Source organism: Mya arenaria, chromosome 5 (genome assembly GCF_026914265.1).
Source record: "Mya arenaria isolate MELC-2E11 chromosome 5, ASM2691426v1".
Lineage (NCBI taxonomy): Eukaryota > Metazoa > Mollusca > Bivalvia > Myida > Myidae > Mya > Mya arenaria.
In genome coordinates this window covers 42,713,842-42,736,840 of record NC_069126.1, presented here as the reverse complement: position 1 = coordinate 42,736,840, position 22,999 = coordinate 42,713,842, and the positions used below count along the sequence as shown (strand labels likewise).

The 22,999-nt window shown below is 33.7% G+C and overlaps 1 pseudogene; it reads left to right on the top strand.

Annotated features, from left to right (window-relative positions):
• Positions 1 to 6,480: 6,480 nt before the first annotated feature.
• On the top strand, positions 6,481 to 16,176 carry LOC128235152 (inosine-uridine preferring nucleoside hydrolase-like; annotated as a pseudogene).
• The last annotated feature ends 6,823 nt before the right edge of the window (positions 16,177 to 22,999 follow it).

Sequence of the window (22,999 nt, the reverse complement as noted above, 5' to 3'; positions counted from 1 at the left end):
TTTGCGATACAAAAGCGAAATTTATCATTGATAATTAATTACATCAAATGATAGTCAAGTATTTGTAGAAGGAGATAAGAGTTATAGTGATTATGGTGAGGTGTACAACCAAGGGGCTTGAGAGTTATCTCCTTTTGCAAGTATATTTATCTGCATTTTAACTTCCGATGTATTCATACATTTATCATTATGCATTTCTAAAACTGTAAAATATACAGTGTTAACATTTTAAGTAAAATATAACTTTATAGTTTCGCAGTACAAAATGGATTGTTAATATATTGCAGTGCTATTATGTTTCTATTCATGTTATCTTTCACCGTTGCATCAAATGCTTGAACGCTAGTTCAAGTAATATTTTCGATAACCAACATTGTCGGGTACGAAGTACGGCTCATGCATGTGGATTTTGCATAAGGTGTAAGACATATCGATATTGTGGCAATCGGTTATTATTAAAAAGAACTCGGGTAGCTTGACTTACAATTAAGCCAAGTACATTGTATTTTAAATGTGCTATAACCATAACTGCAATTATCTCTAGACCTGTTGTTTAATATAAACATAGTGTTTACCAACCGAATATCCAAAAACAAGTTTCCATGAGTGTTCATGATCGCTACTAAAAATATTGATATTTTTATTTCATTTCAGATATATATTTATCGTATACTCTTATCAAATCAAAATCATGGGAAAATATTATCATTTTCTATAGAATGTTTAACGTGCGCTTCAAAATTACCTTAAGCAAACAAACTGAAGTAGCTAACATAATGTGATATCGAATACGTATCGTTCACACGGATCAACTGTTTCATAAATGTTATTCACATTGTGGTTTAAATGCAACCCTCCCTTAAATAAGATTTTGTCATATGAAATACTTGATTGTGTTAATGAAAGCGTTAAATTTGATACCGTGCGAATCACATTAACATACATTCATTTCATAGTGTCTGCTACCCATTGCTGACTGACTTGCTTAACTTTAATTTGATGTATTGCGGGAATTAAATACGTTCACTCCGATTGTATATTATTTGACTCTTCTGAATATTTGAAACAACATAAAATACGTCCATAGTCAGAATGACTAGTACGTACGTGATTACGGATTGTATTGTGTTAATTATATGTGTCACATTATGCTCCAATTGTTCCACAAATGACGTTAAAAATATTGTAAGAAACTATGGAAATAACTGTGTAGTGAACGGATGCAAATGCTACGGAAAACTTATGGAGTGCGAAGAAGAAATTCCTATGTATATTCCAAATGGAATAACTAACGTAACCATAACAGATTTGAAATGCGATGAAAGTTTGTCTCCTGAAACTTTTCATAATCAATCATGGGGGAAAATAACGACATTAGATCTTTCGTGGCAAGAAGAATCGGGGAATACTTTGTTTATAAAAAATGATACATTTAAAAAAATGAAAACTTTACAAACCCTTGGATTGCATGTTCGGGGCTGCCCAGTTCTTCACATATATCAGTTGGAACACGGAGCGTTCAATGGATTGGAAAGTCTTGTGGAATTAAATGTTTCCAACAATGAACGATTTTCATTCGATGTTTTCAGCATGATACTAAATACGGAAACGGCATTTCCATGTTTGAAAACACTGTTGATGAACGAGTTTATCCTTCCAAACGAACAAATTCCGATTAATTTGAATAATAGTGTTTTGACTGCACTTGGTCGGCGAAATTTGACCCGTTTAGAAGCAAATGGTAATTTTTTATATGCTCTTGACTTGGACCCGACCAACATAATATTCAACTACCTTGACATATTGTCTCTGAAAAATGTGCAAGTACCCCAAATCGATTTTGGAAACTTGACAAGTGATGACCATTATAGGTCAGTCCGCATGGTTGACATTTCTGAAAGTCGATTACCAGTAAAATTCAATGTTTCGGTTAAGACGGCCGATTTGACACTAAAACGCATACGGCATTTGGAAACACTCATATCAGACAATATATATTTTGGAAGTTCTAGCATACATTTTGATTCTAACCTGATTATTAATACGCTGAACTTTACATTTTCTCTTAAAACACTAAGCTTACGATGGAACAAGGTCAAAACCATTCGGTTCGAAGTTGAAACCAATATAACATTCGGTTTACAAAGTTTGGATCTTCAGTTTAATGAAATTGAGTATTTTGATCTTCCTTATATATTTGATTGTACGCTTTCCACCCTGTTACTTGCTCACAATAATCTGTATATCATGCTTCAAAGCCACACGGAACAGTTTACGCAAATGTTTAAACATATGTTCAATCTACAAGTGGTGGATATGTCATACAATAATCTACCTTACATTCCAAAGACAATGTTTAAACACAACATAAATCTAAGCCAGATTTACTTAAGCCATAACAACTTGATGCAGTTCTATCAAACAGTTGTTTTACCTTGCAGACAAGTTGACCTAGTATATAATGACATTGAATACTTAGATGATACGAGCATAAGTTGGTTTGAGAGAATCAACGTCAAACAGAATGGATCACTACAGTTACACATTGACTCCAATCCTTTACAATGCATATGTCCACGTATTAATTTCGTTCACTGGTTGCTGACTTCAGAATTTGTTATCCATCGAAACTTAATGTGTTCGATAGACGGGGTCCAAACGCAAGTTAACAAAGATACCTATGCAAAGCTACAAAGCGACTGCAACATCAACATGATCAATAGCATGTATATCATAATACCCAGCATAACAATTGGTACTTTAATTGTAGCAATAGTAGGCGCTAAATTGGGGAAGCGAGTTCTCGACAGACACAAAACTAAACGGAATGCTAGAAGTGTTCGCACACAGCTCATGAACGGTTGTTTCAAGCTTCGATTTTTGTCGTTTCTTATCTACAGCGACAGTGATTCAGTGATAGTGCTTGAACACCTCTGGCCTTTATTAACGAACTCTTTTAAGGAAGAAGTAGGAGATGTTGAAACCGAGGTTTTGAAATTTGTCGGCATTGGTGATAGACACTTTCGTCCTGGATACGGCATCATGGATGAAGTGAATAGATGTTTTAATGACACAGCAGTCATCTTGGCAGTTGTATCAAATGCCTTCTGTGAAAGCCTATTTTGCAAAAACGAGCTTGATTATGCAATTATATTAAAGAAGCGTGTTGTTTTACTCTTTGTGGAGAAAATATCGGAAGAATCTATGCCTGCCTGCGTGCGACACCTTTTCAACAAGAATGTTCGGGTGAAGATTGAATTGAAAGATGCCGAAATACAGGTTACACCTCACTTGGATGACGTGTGCTCTGCCATTCTCAGTTTAGCATATTGATTCGAATGTGTGCCGTTTTCATTTTAATGGCAAAGAGCAATCAGAAAAGCTAAAAGACTTGTTTTGAATGTCATTTGTGTCACATTTTCGTCATAAAATGTATTCAACCATAGTTTTCTGTCTATGAAAGTTATTTCTGTATAATTAAATGTATATGAGTGCCTTGTTACAGCTATTTTAAGAATTTCCCTCTTGTCAAGTATTTCTTTTAAAAACGCACGAGTTCCTGGTTTATAAATGAACGGTTCATTAAAGGAATGAACGATACATGACCTATGCAATGAAAGTCCTATGATATCACATAATCTATTTAGTGTTTAATGGATGACATTTTTTTCCACACTAAGTTACTATAAAGGTCAATAATATTATGTTTTACAAAGTTTAATAATATTTAATTTTAAAATTTTCAAAGAGAAGTTCTGGCTATTTAGTTATTTCATTATGTTGGTGAGAATGTTATAACGATTCATTTATCTAATATTAATACTCAAATTTCATGTCATGGTGTACGTGAAGCTTTGTAGCCAGCCCAGAGTATGAATTCGTCATGTGTTGTGCGCAAGCTAACATCGGAATGAAGCATGCCTGTGACAATAATATGTATATATAACAGTATAAATTTGTATAATCAAAAGCATAAAAGAGTATCTTTTAGGATTTTAATCTTAGTAATTTTAGCAAAGAGTATTCTTGTACACAGAAGTAAAATTTAAGTGTTAGGCCACAACAAATTGATCAGTTGTTCTACGGATTTTGCCAAAAAAAGTAGGAGCGAGCGAGCGAAAAAAAACAACTTTTTTTTTAATTTATTGCAATTCAGAGGCGAGCGCAAAGCGAAAAATTAAAAAGTTTATTTCTTACCAAATGTATAATACACATTGCAAACAGTTTCTCAGTTATGAATGGAAATGTTTTGATTGTATCACATGAAAATCTGTCTCAATATTTAACAAATGGCAATAAGATCCAGTGCTTTACTATTAACTTCAATTTGAACGTGGATATATTGTTAAGACAACATTCCTCATAGTAACGTGCAATTATTCGAAGACCAAACAGAAAACTATTGTATTCATTCCGTAACTTACTATCACAAAAAAACATTTTAGACTAGTAAGAGTAATTCATCATTTGAGCATTTCCATATATTGGGTCAGGTCTAAATTTGAACCTCTTGAAGCACATGCTAAAATTGTAGTGACTTTGACATTGCAGAAGATCGAAAATGTAAATAACACAGAGAACATTTAAAAAAAAAGACATATTAAATTGCAGGACAACATAATTGAAGCAGTACCAAACAAATCCGCAAATGTGGCACCGGTCATTATTTTAGAGCAGGTGGGGGGATAAAGATATTTCCCTTTACCACAAACCTATGGTTCATAGGTCCGTGCCTTGAAAAGGAATATCATGACGGCCTCGATAGCTTCAATGCCCGTAAGAAATAGGCCACTTTACTACAAATCGAACAAAGAAAACAAGTGGATATCATAAGAACAAAGAATTGAGAAAATTAAAACAGTCATTTTACTTATAAAAGGTTTAATTTTCTGATTTTACTGATGTTTATACTGTACATGTAAGTGTTATGCACTTGTCAATTGTTACCACGCCCCCGCAAGGTCCGGGGAATAGTGGGGACTTTGACTTTCGGTCCAGCCAACCCCGGTATACCCCCCGGACCTGGAGGGAGGGGGGGGGGGGCGGCGTGGTTACTGGTGCATAAATACAGACTGTTTCTAAATCATTTACAATCCTACTATTTGTATCTGTTTATAACAATTATGGGTAAATGAAAACTGAGAAATTTATTTTAAAATTTAAAAAATAACTCACGAAAACATGTGTGTCCGTCTATTTTAATATAAGTTTTGCACTCAAAATCGAGTTATTATTTAACACTAAATTTTGAGTACAAAACAATAAATTACTTAAAACACACATAAATAATTATTGCCTTCGACGATATGAAACTGTTTTTGTTTACTGAATATTATAATCCATTGACTATGACACTGATTTTCATTTAAAACGTGTATTTTACATTACGAAAACTGAAAGTACGTGAAAATTAATACCGGAAATAAATACAACGGTGTGTCCTGCAAAATATTCCCGACAAAAAAGACTGTCAACAAATATCGGCTGTTTTGCGGTTACCCGGACCTGATTTTGTCCTGACACGAGGATTTTTTGCTCGCGAAGAATGTAAAGCATGGAAATACCTTCAAAAAAAGGCGAAGTCGATGTTGAAGGTTTAAATTTTTAGTGAAAGAACTTCAGAAAATAGAAGAAATTCAGAAGTAAACAAAAAAAAATAATATTCGCGGCCAAATAGTATGTGCGGGCGCAAAAAAAAGTTTTTTTTATTTTTTTTTTCGTTTTTCGAATTTTAGGTGCGGCAAATCCGACGAACAGATGATCAATTTGTTGTGGCCTTAATTAAGTTTCGAAGACAATTTAGTTTGACAAAAATATCATGTACAGTGATGCATGATGAGAATTTGCTGCAATAAGGGTTATTGCAGTTCGTTAATGCAAGATGTGATGTAGTAGATTAGTATACGGCACATTTTTTTGTGAGCAAATTAATATGAGAGATATTTAAGCTTGGGGAAAGACCCTTTTTCCGTAGCAAAAGCGCTAGTCAGTAAATATTTAAAGTTTGCTTTACGGTACGCTGATTGTTTGTCGTCTGCTATATGGGAGAGGGAGAGTCGGTTTCACTTCTGAGTTATTTTCAAAACTTAAATGCATACGAATGAAAATGGTTTAAAATATAAGCTAGTTTCAGTTATGTTTATACACTCAAAAAACTCTGAAACAAGTTAACTAGTGTTAAATCAGAAACATACATGTAAACATTCATGTTACTCACATCCGGTTCGTTTTAATCTTTTTCTTTCAACCGGATGTTAAAAATACGATGCTGACTACGACTCAAATTATACAACTTTATTTACTTTGTATATTGTAGTGAACATGTGGTGATATTTAATATTATTTGCATATTGTCATTTTAATTTGAATAGCAAGCGAGTTACTTCCTAGTTTCCGACAATAAACCGAATCCTGAATCGTTGAAATGATATAAAATAGAAAATTAAGTACCTAATAACTTCCTTGTCAAAAAATGTGTTCCAATGTTCAAATCATTTATTGATGTGATTTGATTAAACGTGCATTGTTAATTCGAATCTAGGATCATTTTGAATACAATTTATGTATAAGGTATCTTTGGAAATTCATTATTTAAAAGAACGCTTTATGTCTGCATGGAAGGCAATAAAAGTTGAAAGGAATATAATTTTCTGCGTTTGAGTAAAACAAATTAGAAGAAAAGTATTTTCCCTTGTTTTAATGGAATAACCACAATGTGGCAATTTATAAGCACGAGTGATCCATACGCACGAATATTTCGTGCGCATATGCATGTAAAGCCTTGGGAAACAGATACATTCACATCGATTCAATTTATTGTTAAATTTTATAAGCAAATGCTTATGGTGAATATTCTCGTAGGATTTAATCACAGCTTTTTCTCGGCCAGTCGACCACGTCTGTAAGCTCCATTTTTGTCAAGTATGTTGTTATCTAGACAGACTTCGCTTATGTTGCAATTTCATGCTGTATGTGTTAATCGGTTCCCCAAGTGCTTCTTTGAGACTTACAAAATAATATCATTGAAAAAGTATTGATTTTGTTGTTTTCTACAAGAGTTTATAGAATGGTATTCAGGGAAGTAAATGTGTATTGAACTGTTATTACTTCATTACAATGGGTTATGGTGGTAAATCTTTTCCAAAAGTGGATGGGAGAGTTCGGGGAGCACTGGTCAGTTTTAACATTCAGATTTAATAACCAGTTGACACTAGGATTACGCATGAATCTAATAATACAGCCTTATTCCCATTGCTTGTTTGCCGACCTCTTTATAGTTGTCGTTTATGTATATATATTGTTTTCCATACTGTTGTAGTTAAATGATTTGACTGAAAGAGGTTGAGTTCCAAATTGTTATTCGAAGTCTCAAAGAGGACGTGCTTAAATATTCATTAGCGCAAGATAATTTGCTCTAAGGAATATGAGATAAACAACATGATTATCATGGCGTTGGTGATTATAACTTATTACGTGTACGATTTCTACTTCGTTTAATTTTGCAGGGGAGTTATCTCTAGTGTGCCTTGCACCCCTTACCAATATTTCAATGGACATCCGAATGGATTACTGCCTCTGCTCACGACTTAAACACTGTTACATTATGGGCGGGAACCATCATGGTAATACTACATTTTGGAAAATGCACAAATAATATTACATAATATTACCCTGATAGGATTTTAGCTAGGTATTTTTCGAAGGGTTCTTCACCCTGCCATTTTTGTAGCACCTTTCTGCCTTCTTTGTGACCAGCCCCCACATAAGTGAGTGACTATAAAAATCAAATATCAAAGTTTTTGGCCTGTTTTCTTTAAACAGATACCACGATCATAAATACTAATATAAACTATATAATTTATGGTCGCAGATTTATTTATAAACAAGGAAACAAATCGCAATACATGATTTCTCAAATCATTACATACGTCCCTGATTCGTTTTCATCCGACAGTTCATTTTACTGAACCCAACTCAATTAAATACAAATATCCTTTTTGATATTAGAAATTAGGACAGTCCCACGCAGAAGCTGATCACTGATACAAACTTTGAGGTTCTCATGTTGATTTATCCTAATATATATGTTTTGTAAATCAATGCAAAATATCATTGCCAATGACGTTCAAACATGTTATTATAAAAAAGACTTGAGCAGGGCCTCACAAAGTGAACCGCAACTATGCTGATGTACACTGCGCATTTAACATTTATTGCCAATGACGTTCAAACATGATAATATACAAATAGACTTGATCAGGGCCTCACAATGTGTGCCGCAACAATGTTCATGTACACTGTGCCTTTAACAGCTATTGCCAATGACGTTCAAACATGATAATATACAAATAGACTTGATCAGGGCCTTACAAAGTGTGTCGCAGCTATGATCATGTACACTGTGCCTTTAACAGCTATTGCCAATGACGTTCAAACATGATAATATACAAATAGACTTGATCAGGGCCTCACAAAGTGTGTCGCAGCTATGATCATCTACACTGTGCCTTTAACAGCTATTGCCAATGACGTTCAAACATGATAATAAACAAATAGATTTGATCAGGGCCTCACAAAGTGTGTCGCAGCTATGATCATGTACACTGTGCCTTTAACAGCTATTGCCAATGACGTTCAAACATGATAATAAACAAATAGACTTGATCAGGGCCTCACAAAGTGTGTCGCAGCTATGATCATGTACACTGTGCCTTTAACAGCTATTGCCAATGATGTTCAAACATGATCATATACAAATAGACTTGATCAGGGCCTCACAAAGTGTGTCGCAGCTATGATCATGTACACTGTGCCTTTAACAGCTATTGCCAATGACGTTCAAACATGATAATATACAAATAGACTTGATCAGGGCCTTACAAAGTGTGTCGCAGCTATGATCATGTACACTGTGCCTTTAACAGCTATTGCCAATGACGTTCAAACATGATAATATACAAATAGACTTGATCAGGGCCTCACAAAGTGTGTCGCAGCTATGATCATCTACACTGTGCCTTTAACAGCTATTGCCAATGACGTTCAAACATGATAATAAACAAATAGACTTGATCAGGGCCTTACAAAGTGTGTCGCAGCTATGGTCATGTACACTGTGCGTTTGACAGCTATTGCCAATGACGTTTAAACATGTTAATAAAAAATAGACTTGATCAGGGCCTCACAAAGTGTGCAGCAACTATGTTCATGTACACTGTGCATCTAACAGAGAACATTTTGTACATACAGTTTTCTTGAGGGTTCTGGGAACATCAATATTACGGATATTTGTCTTTTACGAACATCATCCATGTCTGTTATCAGACAATTCAGGAAATTGCAAAAAACGGTCAATATACTGTTTTCAGTTTTTTATAAATATTTTTGAGCTTCAATATATTTCTCAATTATAGGGTTAAAATTATGATAGAAAATCGTTCGAAAATTGAACTTGTTCTATTATTTTTGTACGTCCATTGTACATAATTGTTTTCATTTATTTCAAGTTCTAAATTTTAGATTTCGGTGATAATAAAACATAACATGAAAACTATTTGCTGTTATTGGCTTTTTTCAATGTCGGTACATTTAAAAATGTAATTAATAAAAACATTCGAAATGAAAAACATCATGACATGTACATTTTATACAAATGTTATTACAATTATGTAATTTCATATTAACAGAAAACATATGACAATCAACTTATAACAATAATTAACATTTTAACAATATATATGAATGACTTTATTAGTGATTAATATTGTAAACAAGTATCTTATTTATTTTGAGAGATATCATTATGATTTTTTGAGAATGCTTCCTAAACGTCATTTAACTAAAACACTCATAAAAACAATAAAAATAATATGTACGCCTAAAGACTTAAATCGGACGATACGGCTCTTCTTCTGGTTTGATTATAAACATTTTAGGATATTGAGTGAAGGTTATTCATTCATTATTTATACAAGAAATTTCCATTGGTAACGTTTTATCTAAAAAAGTTAGAATACTTTTAAAATTTTACATATATCATGTTTTATATAAACACTATGTTTTTAAGACACAAATTGATAACATTGCTATATAATAATAAAAAAATAAATCTTATTATCTACCTTTACGATATCTTATTACCTCCCTTTAATTTTTCTTATTATAGTAATAGCGTCATTAAGTTGTTTTAAAAAATTGATTCCATGCAAAAATAATATCGATATATAATATCTTAAATGCACTTACACATCATAACATCATAAAGATGGATGGCTACCTTAAGCTAGGTACAGATTTAAAATATGTTTTATCACCATCGGTGATTCATATGTTCGATCCAGATTTTGACAGCTAAATAAAAGTAAAAGAAGATAGAATAATACCCTTGTTTACTTCGCTATCATACACGAATATTTCAGATCACGATCGTCCTCGAGTTAAACTCTAGTCGATTTAAAAACTAGCACGCGTGTATAAGTAAAGTTTTACACGGATATAACGATATTAGATCTGACAATTTAGTACAAAGGAAATATCGGTTAACACACAGGCAAGGGTACAATTTCATCACAAACCAAGTTATGTGTATTTATGTGTATATTTTTATGTGATATGTACATTTCTCTTTTATTCTTTCATAACTTAAGATTCCGTTTTAAAACTGATTGAATTATGCAATATATTGTATTGTTTGATAGTATATTGTATTCTTCAGATTTGGAGAAATGAATATTTACAGTCTGAGTCATGTGAAATAACAATGACATACATTCCTACCCTATCCTATTTTCGTTTTCGTCTATTCAATTGTCAATGACATAATTCAATATCGTTTAGAATAAAATCTGTACATGTTAGAACAGACCATAATTTATCAATGCTCCACCTATTTATAGACTGCGTCAAATGCATGTTTATGGGAATATTATGTTTATGAAATGTTAATAAAAGGGGCGGATGCAGGAAGTGGATGGCGTTAATTAGATGCACACCCTTTTGACATTCGCCCCTCCCTCAGAACCGAAATTTAATTGGTTTAAAATGTTTGCATGGGTAATATCGTACTTCTCATGTTTTTAACAATTTTAGTCCAAAATGTTGCATTTCTAAGCTTATTTGATAACCTTTCTTCTTTGATATTGACAAACAAAGTCAATTTGGACGATTTTGGTGGGGGGGGGGAGTGGGGGGGGGGGCGCCCGATGCTCCCTACCGCCCTTAGTCCGCTGGTGAATAATAAGATATACCATTTCAATGAAACTGATGAATAGATTAAGGATTAAAATACAAGCGGTCAACTGAATGTATTCATACGCCAATTTAACAATTAACCAAAACTGTGATGAAAATAGACCGTCTGTTTTAACGGTTATTAGGTATATACTAATACTCTGTATGGATCCAATTACTATATGTATGGTCCTGGACATTTAAAGGGGTAAACGGTTTCACTTCATCTGTTTCACAATATCTAACATTGTCGAAAAGTGATCATTCATTGCTATAGAAATAACATTATTTTTACTATTTCCGGATATTCGTTAAACATTTTTAAATTATGTTATTATTTTCGATTAAATATTACTTTTAAATACTCATCCAGAAAAACTTATACGTGCGTTGCGGCAAAAAATGTCAACTTCCGGTCGACGCAAGCTTCTTATTGACACGGATGCCGGTGTTGACGACGCCCAAGCGATCCTGATGGCTTTAATGTGCCCGAATGTTGACGTCATCGGAATTACGTGCGTGGCCGGAAATGCTGACGCAATGCAAGTCGGGAAAAATGTGTTGAGAGTATTACAAGTTGTGAATCGACTTGACGTAAGTGTTTGTTACATATAATGTATTTATGAGATCAATTTCTGCCTGGGGTTCCTTGAACAAAATTAACTGATTTTGTCTATTCGAGGGGCGGATTCATGAATCTTTTAGAAAGGCGTAGCCTTTAATGTATACAAATTGCCTAACACTTGATAGATTATTCTACAATTAAGTGCTATGACTGCATTTGCCCACAAGCTCAGCTACGCCCTTCCTCTACATGTGAGTACGTTTATTTTACAACGCAACCATCCTATCTAGCTATGGGCTTTGGCTCAAGAGCATCAGTTGTGTGCCATAGTGCACCGATATGGTGTTTCCATGTTACGAGCTTCTCTGGTTCTTAAATGTGCACAAGTATACAGATATTCAACATAAGCGTCCTTCCCGGAAACGGTCATTATTGAAGTAATGATATGGGGGGATTGAACCTGCGTTCCCTAGATTGACAGTAAAGTGGGGATTTTTTATGAAGACAAGGATCCGCATCTTACACCTTTACATTTGTAGATACCAGTATATATCGGATGTGACGAACCTTTGCTTGGTGACAAAAAAAGAGACCAGTGATTACCACGGTTCGGATGGCTTCGGCGACGTCCCGGATCCCGAAGCCCCGCATGAAAGTCTCATCCAATCAGAACACACCGTTCATGCGCTATTGAGACTTTCCAAGCAATATGAAGGTAATATACATTTCTGTGAATAGCGTAAATAAAAGAAAATATGATCAGTTAATAAACAATTTAGCGTTTTGTATCCTTACTGAAATCTAGACAAACTTATCTGGAGTGGTACAAATAGGTCTGAATTCGATTGGTGTAACTATTTATATTGCATGGAAAATAACAAACAGTGGATGAAGTCAATGGTGTATGACCATAAGATTGACTTAATTTGTATATTGAATACCAGTTACATCCCCTGCTTAATGTATCTCAATAGTGGAGGAGGAGAGTTGGGTAGTTTACACTGGGCAATTATATCAGTCAGGTTTAATAACAAGAGGAGTATTTATTTAAAACCTGTCAGCCTTTATCTAGTGCAGATAATCTACTAAAGCTTTGATCTCGGATTATTGAAAAATATACAAAAGTAGCAAAAACCTACTACAAACCACAGAGATAATTCAAACAACATATAATAAAGCCAAGAACACACACTAGCATTAGGAATTACATATATGTATTGGGTCAATTGTTTAGAACTTTGTTAACAGTATCCCAATCCTGAAAATTGATTTTCAATTTTTTCCAAAGCTTTTTGAAGACAAGAATCAAAATCAAACATTTCAATACATTGTTGATGTTACCAAAAGGGTCTACTTATGATAAACAAGTGATCGCAGGCGGTCCAATCACATTTTCAGTTATCTTGAAGCTTATATACGAGGTAAGTCACTAAGCTTGCCAGAGATTGCCGAGTTGTTACGATTTTATGAGGACTTGCTGTATAGCTTATAGCGCAAGATAACTGTCGTTGTTAGATCTGAGATAAACATCATCTCTATCATGATAATGGTGAAAATAATTACTAAATGTGCTACTTTGACATATTTTTCAGGGGAGTTATCTCTTGTGTGCCTAGCACCCCTTACTAATATTGCAATGGCTATCAGAATGGATCCCGGCATTGGCTCACGCCTCAAACACTGTTACATCATGGGTGGGAACCATCATGGTAAGACTTCGGAACGTGATACAGGTCGTCAGAAAATTCATGATACATGTATTTATGTTCGTTCCGATACCATGTGACCTTTTTATCCTAAGCACCTTGACATTCTGCGCAATTCTGTTTAATTTCCGACTTTAACTCTATATACTTTTTGAACCGAAATACTGTTAAACCATCTGAACCCACAGCTTAATAAATTTCCAACAAAATTAGTTATATGCCTAAGATAAATAAGTCTTTTTTCAAAATTCGAGTATTCGAGATGGTACAAAGAGGATCGTGCAATTACGAACAAAAACAAAAGGATGTCAAAATGATATTAATGTATATGATGTGTCCATATATGTGTGTGATATGAGGTATTCTTGTACTGTTTTAGGGAAAGGGAACATGACAGTCGCCGCGGAGTTTAATTTCTATTTTGATCCCGAGGCCGCTTACGTTGTCTTGAATCAACCAAAGGCGCCCATTACCATTGTCACGTGGGAGACTTGTATGGAGCGTTCTATTCCATGGGTAAATATGAAAATAAAGTTAAAGGCAGCTTAATTCATTTTGATAATATCAAAAATGATTTTGATTTAACGGATTTGTATTAAATATCACCCAATAAAAACAATCTAGATAGAAAATGGTCATATACAGAGTTAGGAAATATCTAAGATCGAATGATTTTATTTGCAATTGTTTAGTTTTATATATAATAAGCTAGACCATTCGAGTAATAAGGAGAGTTAAACTACCCACCCTGGCGTCAGCGTCACACCTTGGTGAAGGTTTTGCATGTAAGCACCTTTAGGTCATTATCTCTTGCAATTGCATAACGTTTTGCATTTAAACTTTAGATATGTATTCCAAAGTATCTAAACTACTAATTTAATATACTAGTAAGTTAACACTTATATAATGAATATTATGCAAATTATTGGCCTTTATAATTTGACATAGAAATTCTGGTTAAGGTTTTGCATGTGGCCACTAATAGGTTAATATATAAGCAACTACTTGATGTATTGTTTTGAGAATTTAATCAACGCTACTCAACCATCTAACCTACTTAAACAACCAAGTAAGATAACTCTATTTTGCATATAATGCTTATTATGGCCGTTTGTTTTTCGACTTCAAAATATTGATAAAGGTTGTGCATATATCAATATAATTATCAGCAAAGACAACATGTATTACATTGCTACTTAAGGCACGTGTTCCAAACTATCCTTCGAACTTAATTTATCAAGTAAGTAAACTCTATCATGCACATAGTTAAAAAATGTGCATTTTATTCAACATAGAAATTCTGGATAAGGTTTTTAAGGCATGTAATACACATAGGTTAATAGTTCAGCAACTACTTGATGTTTTGCATTGAGACTTTATACAACGGTATTCAACCATCTAACCTATCTAAAAAAAATAAGTTTGAGTACTGTGTTTTGCAATCTATGGCCCTTTAATGTTTCGATTTAGAAATTCGGGTTAAGGTTTTGCATGTAACCACACTTAAGTCATTATCACAACAAATACATCATGAAATCTATTGTAACTTAATACATGTGCTCCAAACCATTCAGCCTTCTTAATTTATCAAGAACGATAACTCTTTCTTGGATATGATATCAATTTTGCCCCTTTATTATTCGACTAAGAAATTATGGTTAAGGTTTTGCATGTTAGAAAATGTAAGTCAATAACTCAGCATCTACTTTATGTATTGCATTGAAACTTCAAGCAATCAAATATGATAGCTCTATCTTGCATATTTTAAAAAAATTCCCCCTTATTATATGACTTAGAAATTCTGGATACGATTTTTCATTTAATCTTTTTTACAGTGATCCATGCATGTTTCGCTTAAACATTGCAATTGATACCTTAAAAGCGGCGGAATAGTCGAGCGTGCTGTCTCTGTGACAGATCTTCTTAGTGTTTATATTCTAAGAATAAAACTGTACAATCTGGTGTCTTGAAATTAATAAATGCATATGTATGAGTGTGTTGGACGAATGATGATGATGATAATGATGACGACGACAGGGGCAACGACGATGACGATGATGATGATGATGATGATGATGACGATGATGACTTTATATATCGTTACATTTTTTTTTGCTGGGATAATTTCATGGATTTGAAAAAATGCTACTGCAAGACAGCTGTTGGAAAGTTTGTGTCCATGCTTGAAGAGAATGTGATAAAGTTGTTTTATCAAACACTGCGTGATTCTGGTATCGATAAAAACTACGAAGTTGTGGATCAGTTTGCAATGGCGGCAGCCATATTTGATGATGTCATCATTTCACATGAACTTGTTTACTCAACCGTTGAACTTACTTCAGGTTTATGTCGAGGTCAAATGGTAGTTGATTGGTCAAATGTGTCAAAGAGAAATCCTAATGTCACTGTAGTACTTAAAATTGATATGAACAAGATCCTAGATTCGTACGAGAATATGCTAAAATAGTATGTAGAATAATATGCAATTTCAATGGCTTTGTTGGCCAGATAAATTGTGTTTCAAAGTTTCATCTGTTGTAGGTGTTTTATTCCAACATTCGTGACAAAGGCGGGGATGTTTGCAATTTTCTCTCAAAAATAGAAAAGAAATCATGTGAATACGCCAATAAACAAAAGTGGGCTACTTTCATGCCCGCGGATGAATATCTTATAGCATGTGTGCTGAGGCCCGACGTCATTAAAACCTGCTGTGACGTGTACGCAACTGTGGAAGTTAAGGGGCATTACACGTGGGGACAAATGGTCGTCGACTGGCAAAAAGTCCTGGAAAGACCCAACAATGTGTGCGTTGTAACAAATATAAACCAAGATATATTTGAAGGAATGTTATCAGACCTATTTATAAACAAGGACACACACCGCAGGACATGATTTGTCCAATCTTTGAGACGTCTCAAGTACTAAAATCACTGTTTATATTAGAAATAAAGAATGTCTGATGAAAAAGCTGTGTTTCACCTAACACTGGTACGAACATTGAGGTTCTTATTGTTGAATGTATTTGCCATTGACTTTCAAGCAAGTAAGTCTACAAATATACTTTATAAAGGCCTCCGAAAGTGGGCCGCAATTGTGACTAGATGGCTGTCACATAAGTGTGTGTGATTTTTGTTTCATTATGAATTTAGTAATAAACATAATATATTTTTTTTGTATACTGAATTAAGAATAAGTTGATGTCTTGTGATGTGTATATTTGTTTAATCATTTTTTTTTGTTCGCCAAAGATTATTTTATCTAAGATTTATTTTGTCATATAAATTTGATCATTGGCGATATTTTCCTAAAGGAACATGTTTGTACAAGCGTAAGTTATACCGTTCATAGATAAACAATAGAGAATATTTCCTAATTGATAAATTTAGAAAATTATATTTGAGTATATAGATATAATTGTAAACATTGTGATATTTATAAACTTATTTATGAATCTGTTCCGCTTTTTGTGTATATATAAACGTTTGTATTACACTAATTTGATCACGGGTCATATTGGCCAATTTCAAATATGTATTGTGCTGTATACTTCTTTGAAATAAATTTTCCGCTTAATTCTTCTATACACACTGTCTTTTTGAGGTATAGAGGGGATTCCAGGGAACATCAATAGCAGGGACATCAATATCAGGGACATCAATATCAGGGACATCAATAGCAGGGACATCAATAGCAGGGACATCAATAGCAGGGACATCAATATCAGGGACATCAAATATCATGGATTTGTTTTAATTAACTCGATCCAAGTATATTATCAGACAACTCAGGGATGTGCAAAAATGCGTCAACATACAAGAGTCGCCATTGTGTTCATCACTGATAAGGATGTACTGCAATACATAGCTAAATTTCATCGTTAAACTAATGAAAGAAATTTATAGGGGAAACCTTGATCTATTATTACTCATCCTTTGTACATAGTTGTTTCATTTATTAGAAATAATAGCTGTTTTTTTTATAGTTTTTACTATGGCAGTGCATTTAAAGATGTGAATAATAGAAGATTATGTATATATATAATTATATATATAAACGTTGCATGACGGTAAACGTAGCAGAGAGCAAACTTGTTGGTCAACACAAACACAGTTTGAAGATTAAACTGCTACGTTCAATTAATTGTAAACACTATGCTACATTGCTGCAGGAAATGTATTTCCAAATGTGATTTCTCGATTAAAACTGTAATAGATTTCACATTTCTCCCAACTGAGATAAGTAGATCCAATAATTCAACCATGCTAGAAATTCTTATCTTGCCCACGGGCGAAGATAAAATGCCCGTATGGAACTCCTTTTTAATGGTCACCACATTGTAATTACCTACCTTGTTGAAGACTGTCGTCTGTAACATCATGGAAACAATGTCTTGTGGCAATATTTAGAACGCTAATTAAGTACAGTTTTCACGAACCTTTCAAGAAATAATGCTTCACTTTCCTTAGAACTATTTAAAGACCAATTTGACTATTAACATAATCTCAATCACTGCGCGCATATCCATGACAACCACGAATTATCGTTTATCCATTCACAATTATTTTCACTAAGCACAAAAGAGTTCCAGTAAAAAAAAAACTTTACTTATTTTTGTTTACCTGTGGTGGGTGAAAAAGCATCTTCCATAGCCGCTCGTGTAGGTTTAATCCCCGTTAAATGACACAGAGTAAACTCCAAAGACATAGCACAGAAAAAGAAAGAAAAAATCACTAACAATAAAGATGGAACAACAGCACAAAACTCCACCAACAACACAATGCATATATACTATAGGAAATAACTTGGTGTTAGGAATTATCACAATTAACAATTACAGTAAAAATAATTTGAACACTGAAGTATAAAAAATGAGAACAGTTTATTCTATGCCAACAAATATAGATTTGAGAAAAATGTATGGTTTCGTACTTAAAGTATTAAATGTACTCGTGTTTAAATAAAACATAAATAAAAGTGCCATAATTTCATTTTTAAATTATGTACACATTTTCAAAACTGTTACAAAGATAATCAATTAAAACAATGAACACTATTTCCTGATGTAATTCAACAACACCACTGTCTTAAATATATATATTTGAAGTGCAACTTTGGATTACAGAACAGACAATTAACTTAATTTTTAAGTGTTTCAAATCATTAAATTAACCCATTGGCTGGCAATATTTTAAAAAAAAAGTACATTTGCACTGAAATGGTTTCGTCCGAAATGCCACCATTCTAACCGGTGACAAAAAGCTTGCTCTTTTGTGGCAAAACCAAGCTGAACAAGGCATTTTTATGCCCTCTTGCCCCAATATAAGTTGTTTCATCAGGCCCTTGGGCAGGTTCGGGCATATGGTGTTGCGAATATTGTTACCAGAGATAAACATAAGGTTTCCAACTGTTGTAATTACTTTAGGTCTAGGTCTGTCTGTCGGTCCATTTAATCCAGGGTTATGGAATGATGTTGAGGTCGATGACAAGCTTTTTGATGGTTGTGATAGCGAGTACCTTTTAATGTTTTCTGATCACTACAACAGTTTTCTATATTCCTAAATCTTTTCCCTTTCCCATCCAGTATGTGTAGCTTTCTATTGAATTTAGACACTAAAAACTGTTACCATGGTAGGCATTCACCTTGTTACAGACACCAAGCGCGAGTGGTACCGTAGTCAAAAGTAACTGAATTACCGATCCTAAGGATGATAACGGTCAACCCGTTCCATAGATGTATGCTTATAAAAAAAGTCTGGAATATGTTTATTTACATCATTCAATTTACAAACAAATTCTAATAATGCAAATTATTTCTTTCTCTACTATCAAATTTCACATGAGGTTAATACCTTGAGGCATTCCTAATTCGGAACGTCGACCTTCACCATGAAATATTTAAATTTGATACGTTTACACTGCTTGATTATTATAAAACTCTTCTGAAGTTTTAAAACAACATTAAACACGTACTGAGACAGAATGACGGGTACGCACCCGATAACGTAGTTTGTTGTTATAATTATATTCAGTTTAATCTCCAAATGCGCCATGGAGAGTGAAAAATGCATTGGTAGAAACAAAATACTGTGAAGTGAGCTGATGCAAATGCCGAGGATGTTATATGGACTGCGACATTCCTGCGTATATTAAAAGTGGAATAACTAATGTAAAACTAACAGATCTTAAATGTTTGTCCCTTAAAATCTTTGAAATTAAAGCGTGGGAGAAATTATGGCTTTGGATATTTCGTGGCAAGAAGCTATAGAGAAAGATTTGTTTATCAAAAATGACACTTTGAAAATCTTGGTTAACATGCTCCGGGCTGCCAGGATATTCACATAATTATATCAGATAGAACACGGAGCGTTCAATGGATTGTAAATTCGTAGAAATAAATGTTTCCAGCAATGGACAATTTTCATACGATGTTGGCAGCAAGATACTCAATTCAGACACAGCCTTTTCAAATTTAAAAACACTGATTATTAATTTTCGATTTCAGAATGCCTTCACTTTCAAATTAATTTTACTGCACTAGGTAATAAGTTGATCATTATATGTGATCATCAAAAGATCATTGGAAAAATACTATAAAGAAAGAAAGGTTTTCAAAAGATAACTTCAAAATTTAAACTAGACATTGATAATGAAAATTCAATTATGCAGAACTCCTAACTGCTCTCAACAATCCACCGATTGGCCAAATACAATACGGCAATGCCATTTATCTTAATCGATTTGATGAAATATATAATAAATCACAAGCAGATCCGGGTGGGGGCGATGCGCATCACCCCCCCCTCCCCCGTAAATTGCCGAAGTTTCCTTTTTACAACAATGCAACAGTAAAAGTAACAATTGTGTGTTCAAATATTCAAGTCTTTAGCACTCGGCAACATCTGCAATAACAAATAAATTTGCTATTATACAACTTCTACTTAATATATGATGATTTTATAATGATCATTATGTTAATATTCCTATATTAAGAGTCCTTAACGTTTACAAGTCGCATTTTCCCTACTGTTGCCAAACAATTCAAAAGATTTACCGCAATATCCACCATCTGGAGTTATTTTAGGCTTGCTTAGTTATGAATAAATATATGTAAATACTGCGTCTCATTGCTGGCAACGGCGCCAAATCACAAAATGTCATGCACATATTTCTCACCCGCACCATTGTCTTTCACAGAATAAAACCTCAATCCTTTAAATATATTTGTTTGGTTTGTTCTTTGTATTGCTTTTATGTTTATTTTATTTATAAAATATTTACAAGACATGTTGCGCAAATAACAGCAATACAATAACAACATAAATTCACCGCATGGTTCTGTGGTATCTGTCTTCAAGAAAACATATACAACTTCTAGCATGACATACAATAATCAACTTAATCATTAAAGCGAAGGTTTATTCAATCATCAGTTTGTACCCGTTGTTAAAAGACTTACTGTTAAGGAAAAGAAAGAGTTTTAAACACTACTTAACATCTTCAATTTAACCAGATTACATAAGATTACATTTGCGATACAAAAGCGAAATTTATCATTGATAATTAATTACATCAAATGATAGTCAAGTATTTGGAGAAGGAGATAAGAGTTATAGTAATTAAGGTGAAGTGTACAACCAAGAGGCGTGAGAGTTATCTCCTTCATCTTCATTTTAACTTCCGATGTAGTCTTACATTTATTAGTATGCATTTCTAAAACTGTAAAATATACAGTGTTGACATTTTAAGTAAAGACACGAGTTGATAGTTTCGCACTACAAAAATGGATTGTTTATATATTTGAGTGCTGTAATGTTTTTATTCATGTTATATTTTACCGTTGCATTAAATGCATAAACGTTAGTTCGAGCAATATTTTCTATAACCAACCTTGTCGGGTACGAAGTACGACTCATGCATGTGGATTATGCATAAGGTGTAAGACATATCGATATTGTGGCAATCGGTTATTATTAAAAAGAACTCGGGTAGCTTGACTGGCAATTAAGCCAAGTACATTTTTATTTTAAATGTGCTATAACCATAACTGCAATTATCTCAAGCCCTGTTGTTTAATAAAAACATAGTGTTTACAAACCGAATATCCAAGAACAAACTTCCATGTTTGTTCATGATCGCTTTTAAAACAATTAAATTTTTTATTTCATTTCAGCTATATATTTATCGTATACTCTTATCAAATCAAACTCATGGGAAAATATTATCATAGTTAAAGACATTGTAAGAAACTATGGAAATAACTGTATAGTGAACGGATGCAAATGCTACGGAAAACTTATGGAGTGCGAAGAAGAAATTCCTATGTATATTCCAAATGGAATAACAAACGTAACAATAACAGATTTGAAATGCGATGAAAGTTTGTCTTCTGAAACCATTCATAATCAATCGTGGGGGAAAATAACGACATTAGATCTTTCGTGGCAAGAAAAATCGGGGAAAACTTTGATAATCAAAAATGATACGTTTAAAATAATGATCACTTTACAAACCCTTGGATTGCATGTTCGGGGCTGCCCAGTTCTTCACATATATCAGTTGGAACACGGAGCGTTCAATGGATTGGAAAGTCTTGTGGAATTAAATGTTTCCAACAATGAACGATTTTCATTCGATGTTTTCAGCAGGAAACTTGATACGGAAACGGCATTTCCATACTTAAAAACACTGTTGATGAACGATTTTGTCCGTCCAGACTTCGAACGAATTCAAATTAATTTGAATAACAGTGTTTTGACTGCACTTGGTTGGCGAAATCTGACCCGTTTAGAAGCAAACGGTAATTTTTTATATGCTCTTGACTTGGACCCAACCAACATAATATTCAACTACCTTGAACTTTTGTCTCTGAAAAGTGTGCAAGTATCCCATATCGATTTTTGAAACTTGACAAGTGATGACCATTATAGGTCACTCCGCATGGTTGACATTTCAGAAAGTCGATTACCAGTAAAACTAAATGTTTCGGTTAAGACCGTCGGTTGGCTATTTAAACGCATACGGCATTTGGAAACATTCATATATGACAATATATATTTTGGAAGTTCTAGCATGCATTTTGATTCTAACCTGATTATTCATTCGCTGAACATTACATTTTCTCTTAAAACACTAAGCTTACGATGGAACAAGGTCAAAACCATTCGGTTCGAAGTTGAAACCAATATAACATTCGGTTTACAAAGTTTGGATCTTCAGTTTAATGAAATTGAGTATTTTGATCTTCCTTATATATTTGATTGTACGCTTTCCACCCTGTTACTTGCTCACATTAATCTGTATGTCATGCTTCAAAGCCACACGGAACAGTTTACGCAAATGTTTAAACATATGTTCAATCTACAAGTTGTGGATATGTCATACAATAATCTACCTTACATTCCAAAGACAATGTTTGCACACAACATAAATCTAAGCCAGATTTACTTAAGCCATAACAACTTGATGCAGTTCTATCAAACAGTTGTTTTACCTTGCAGAC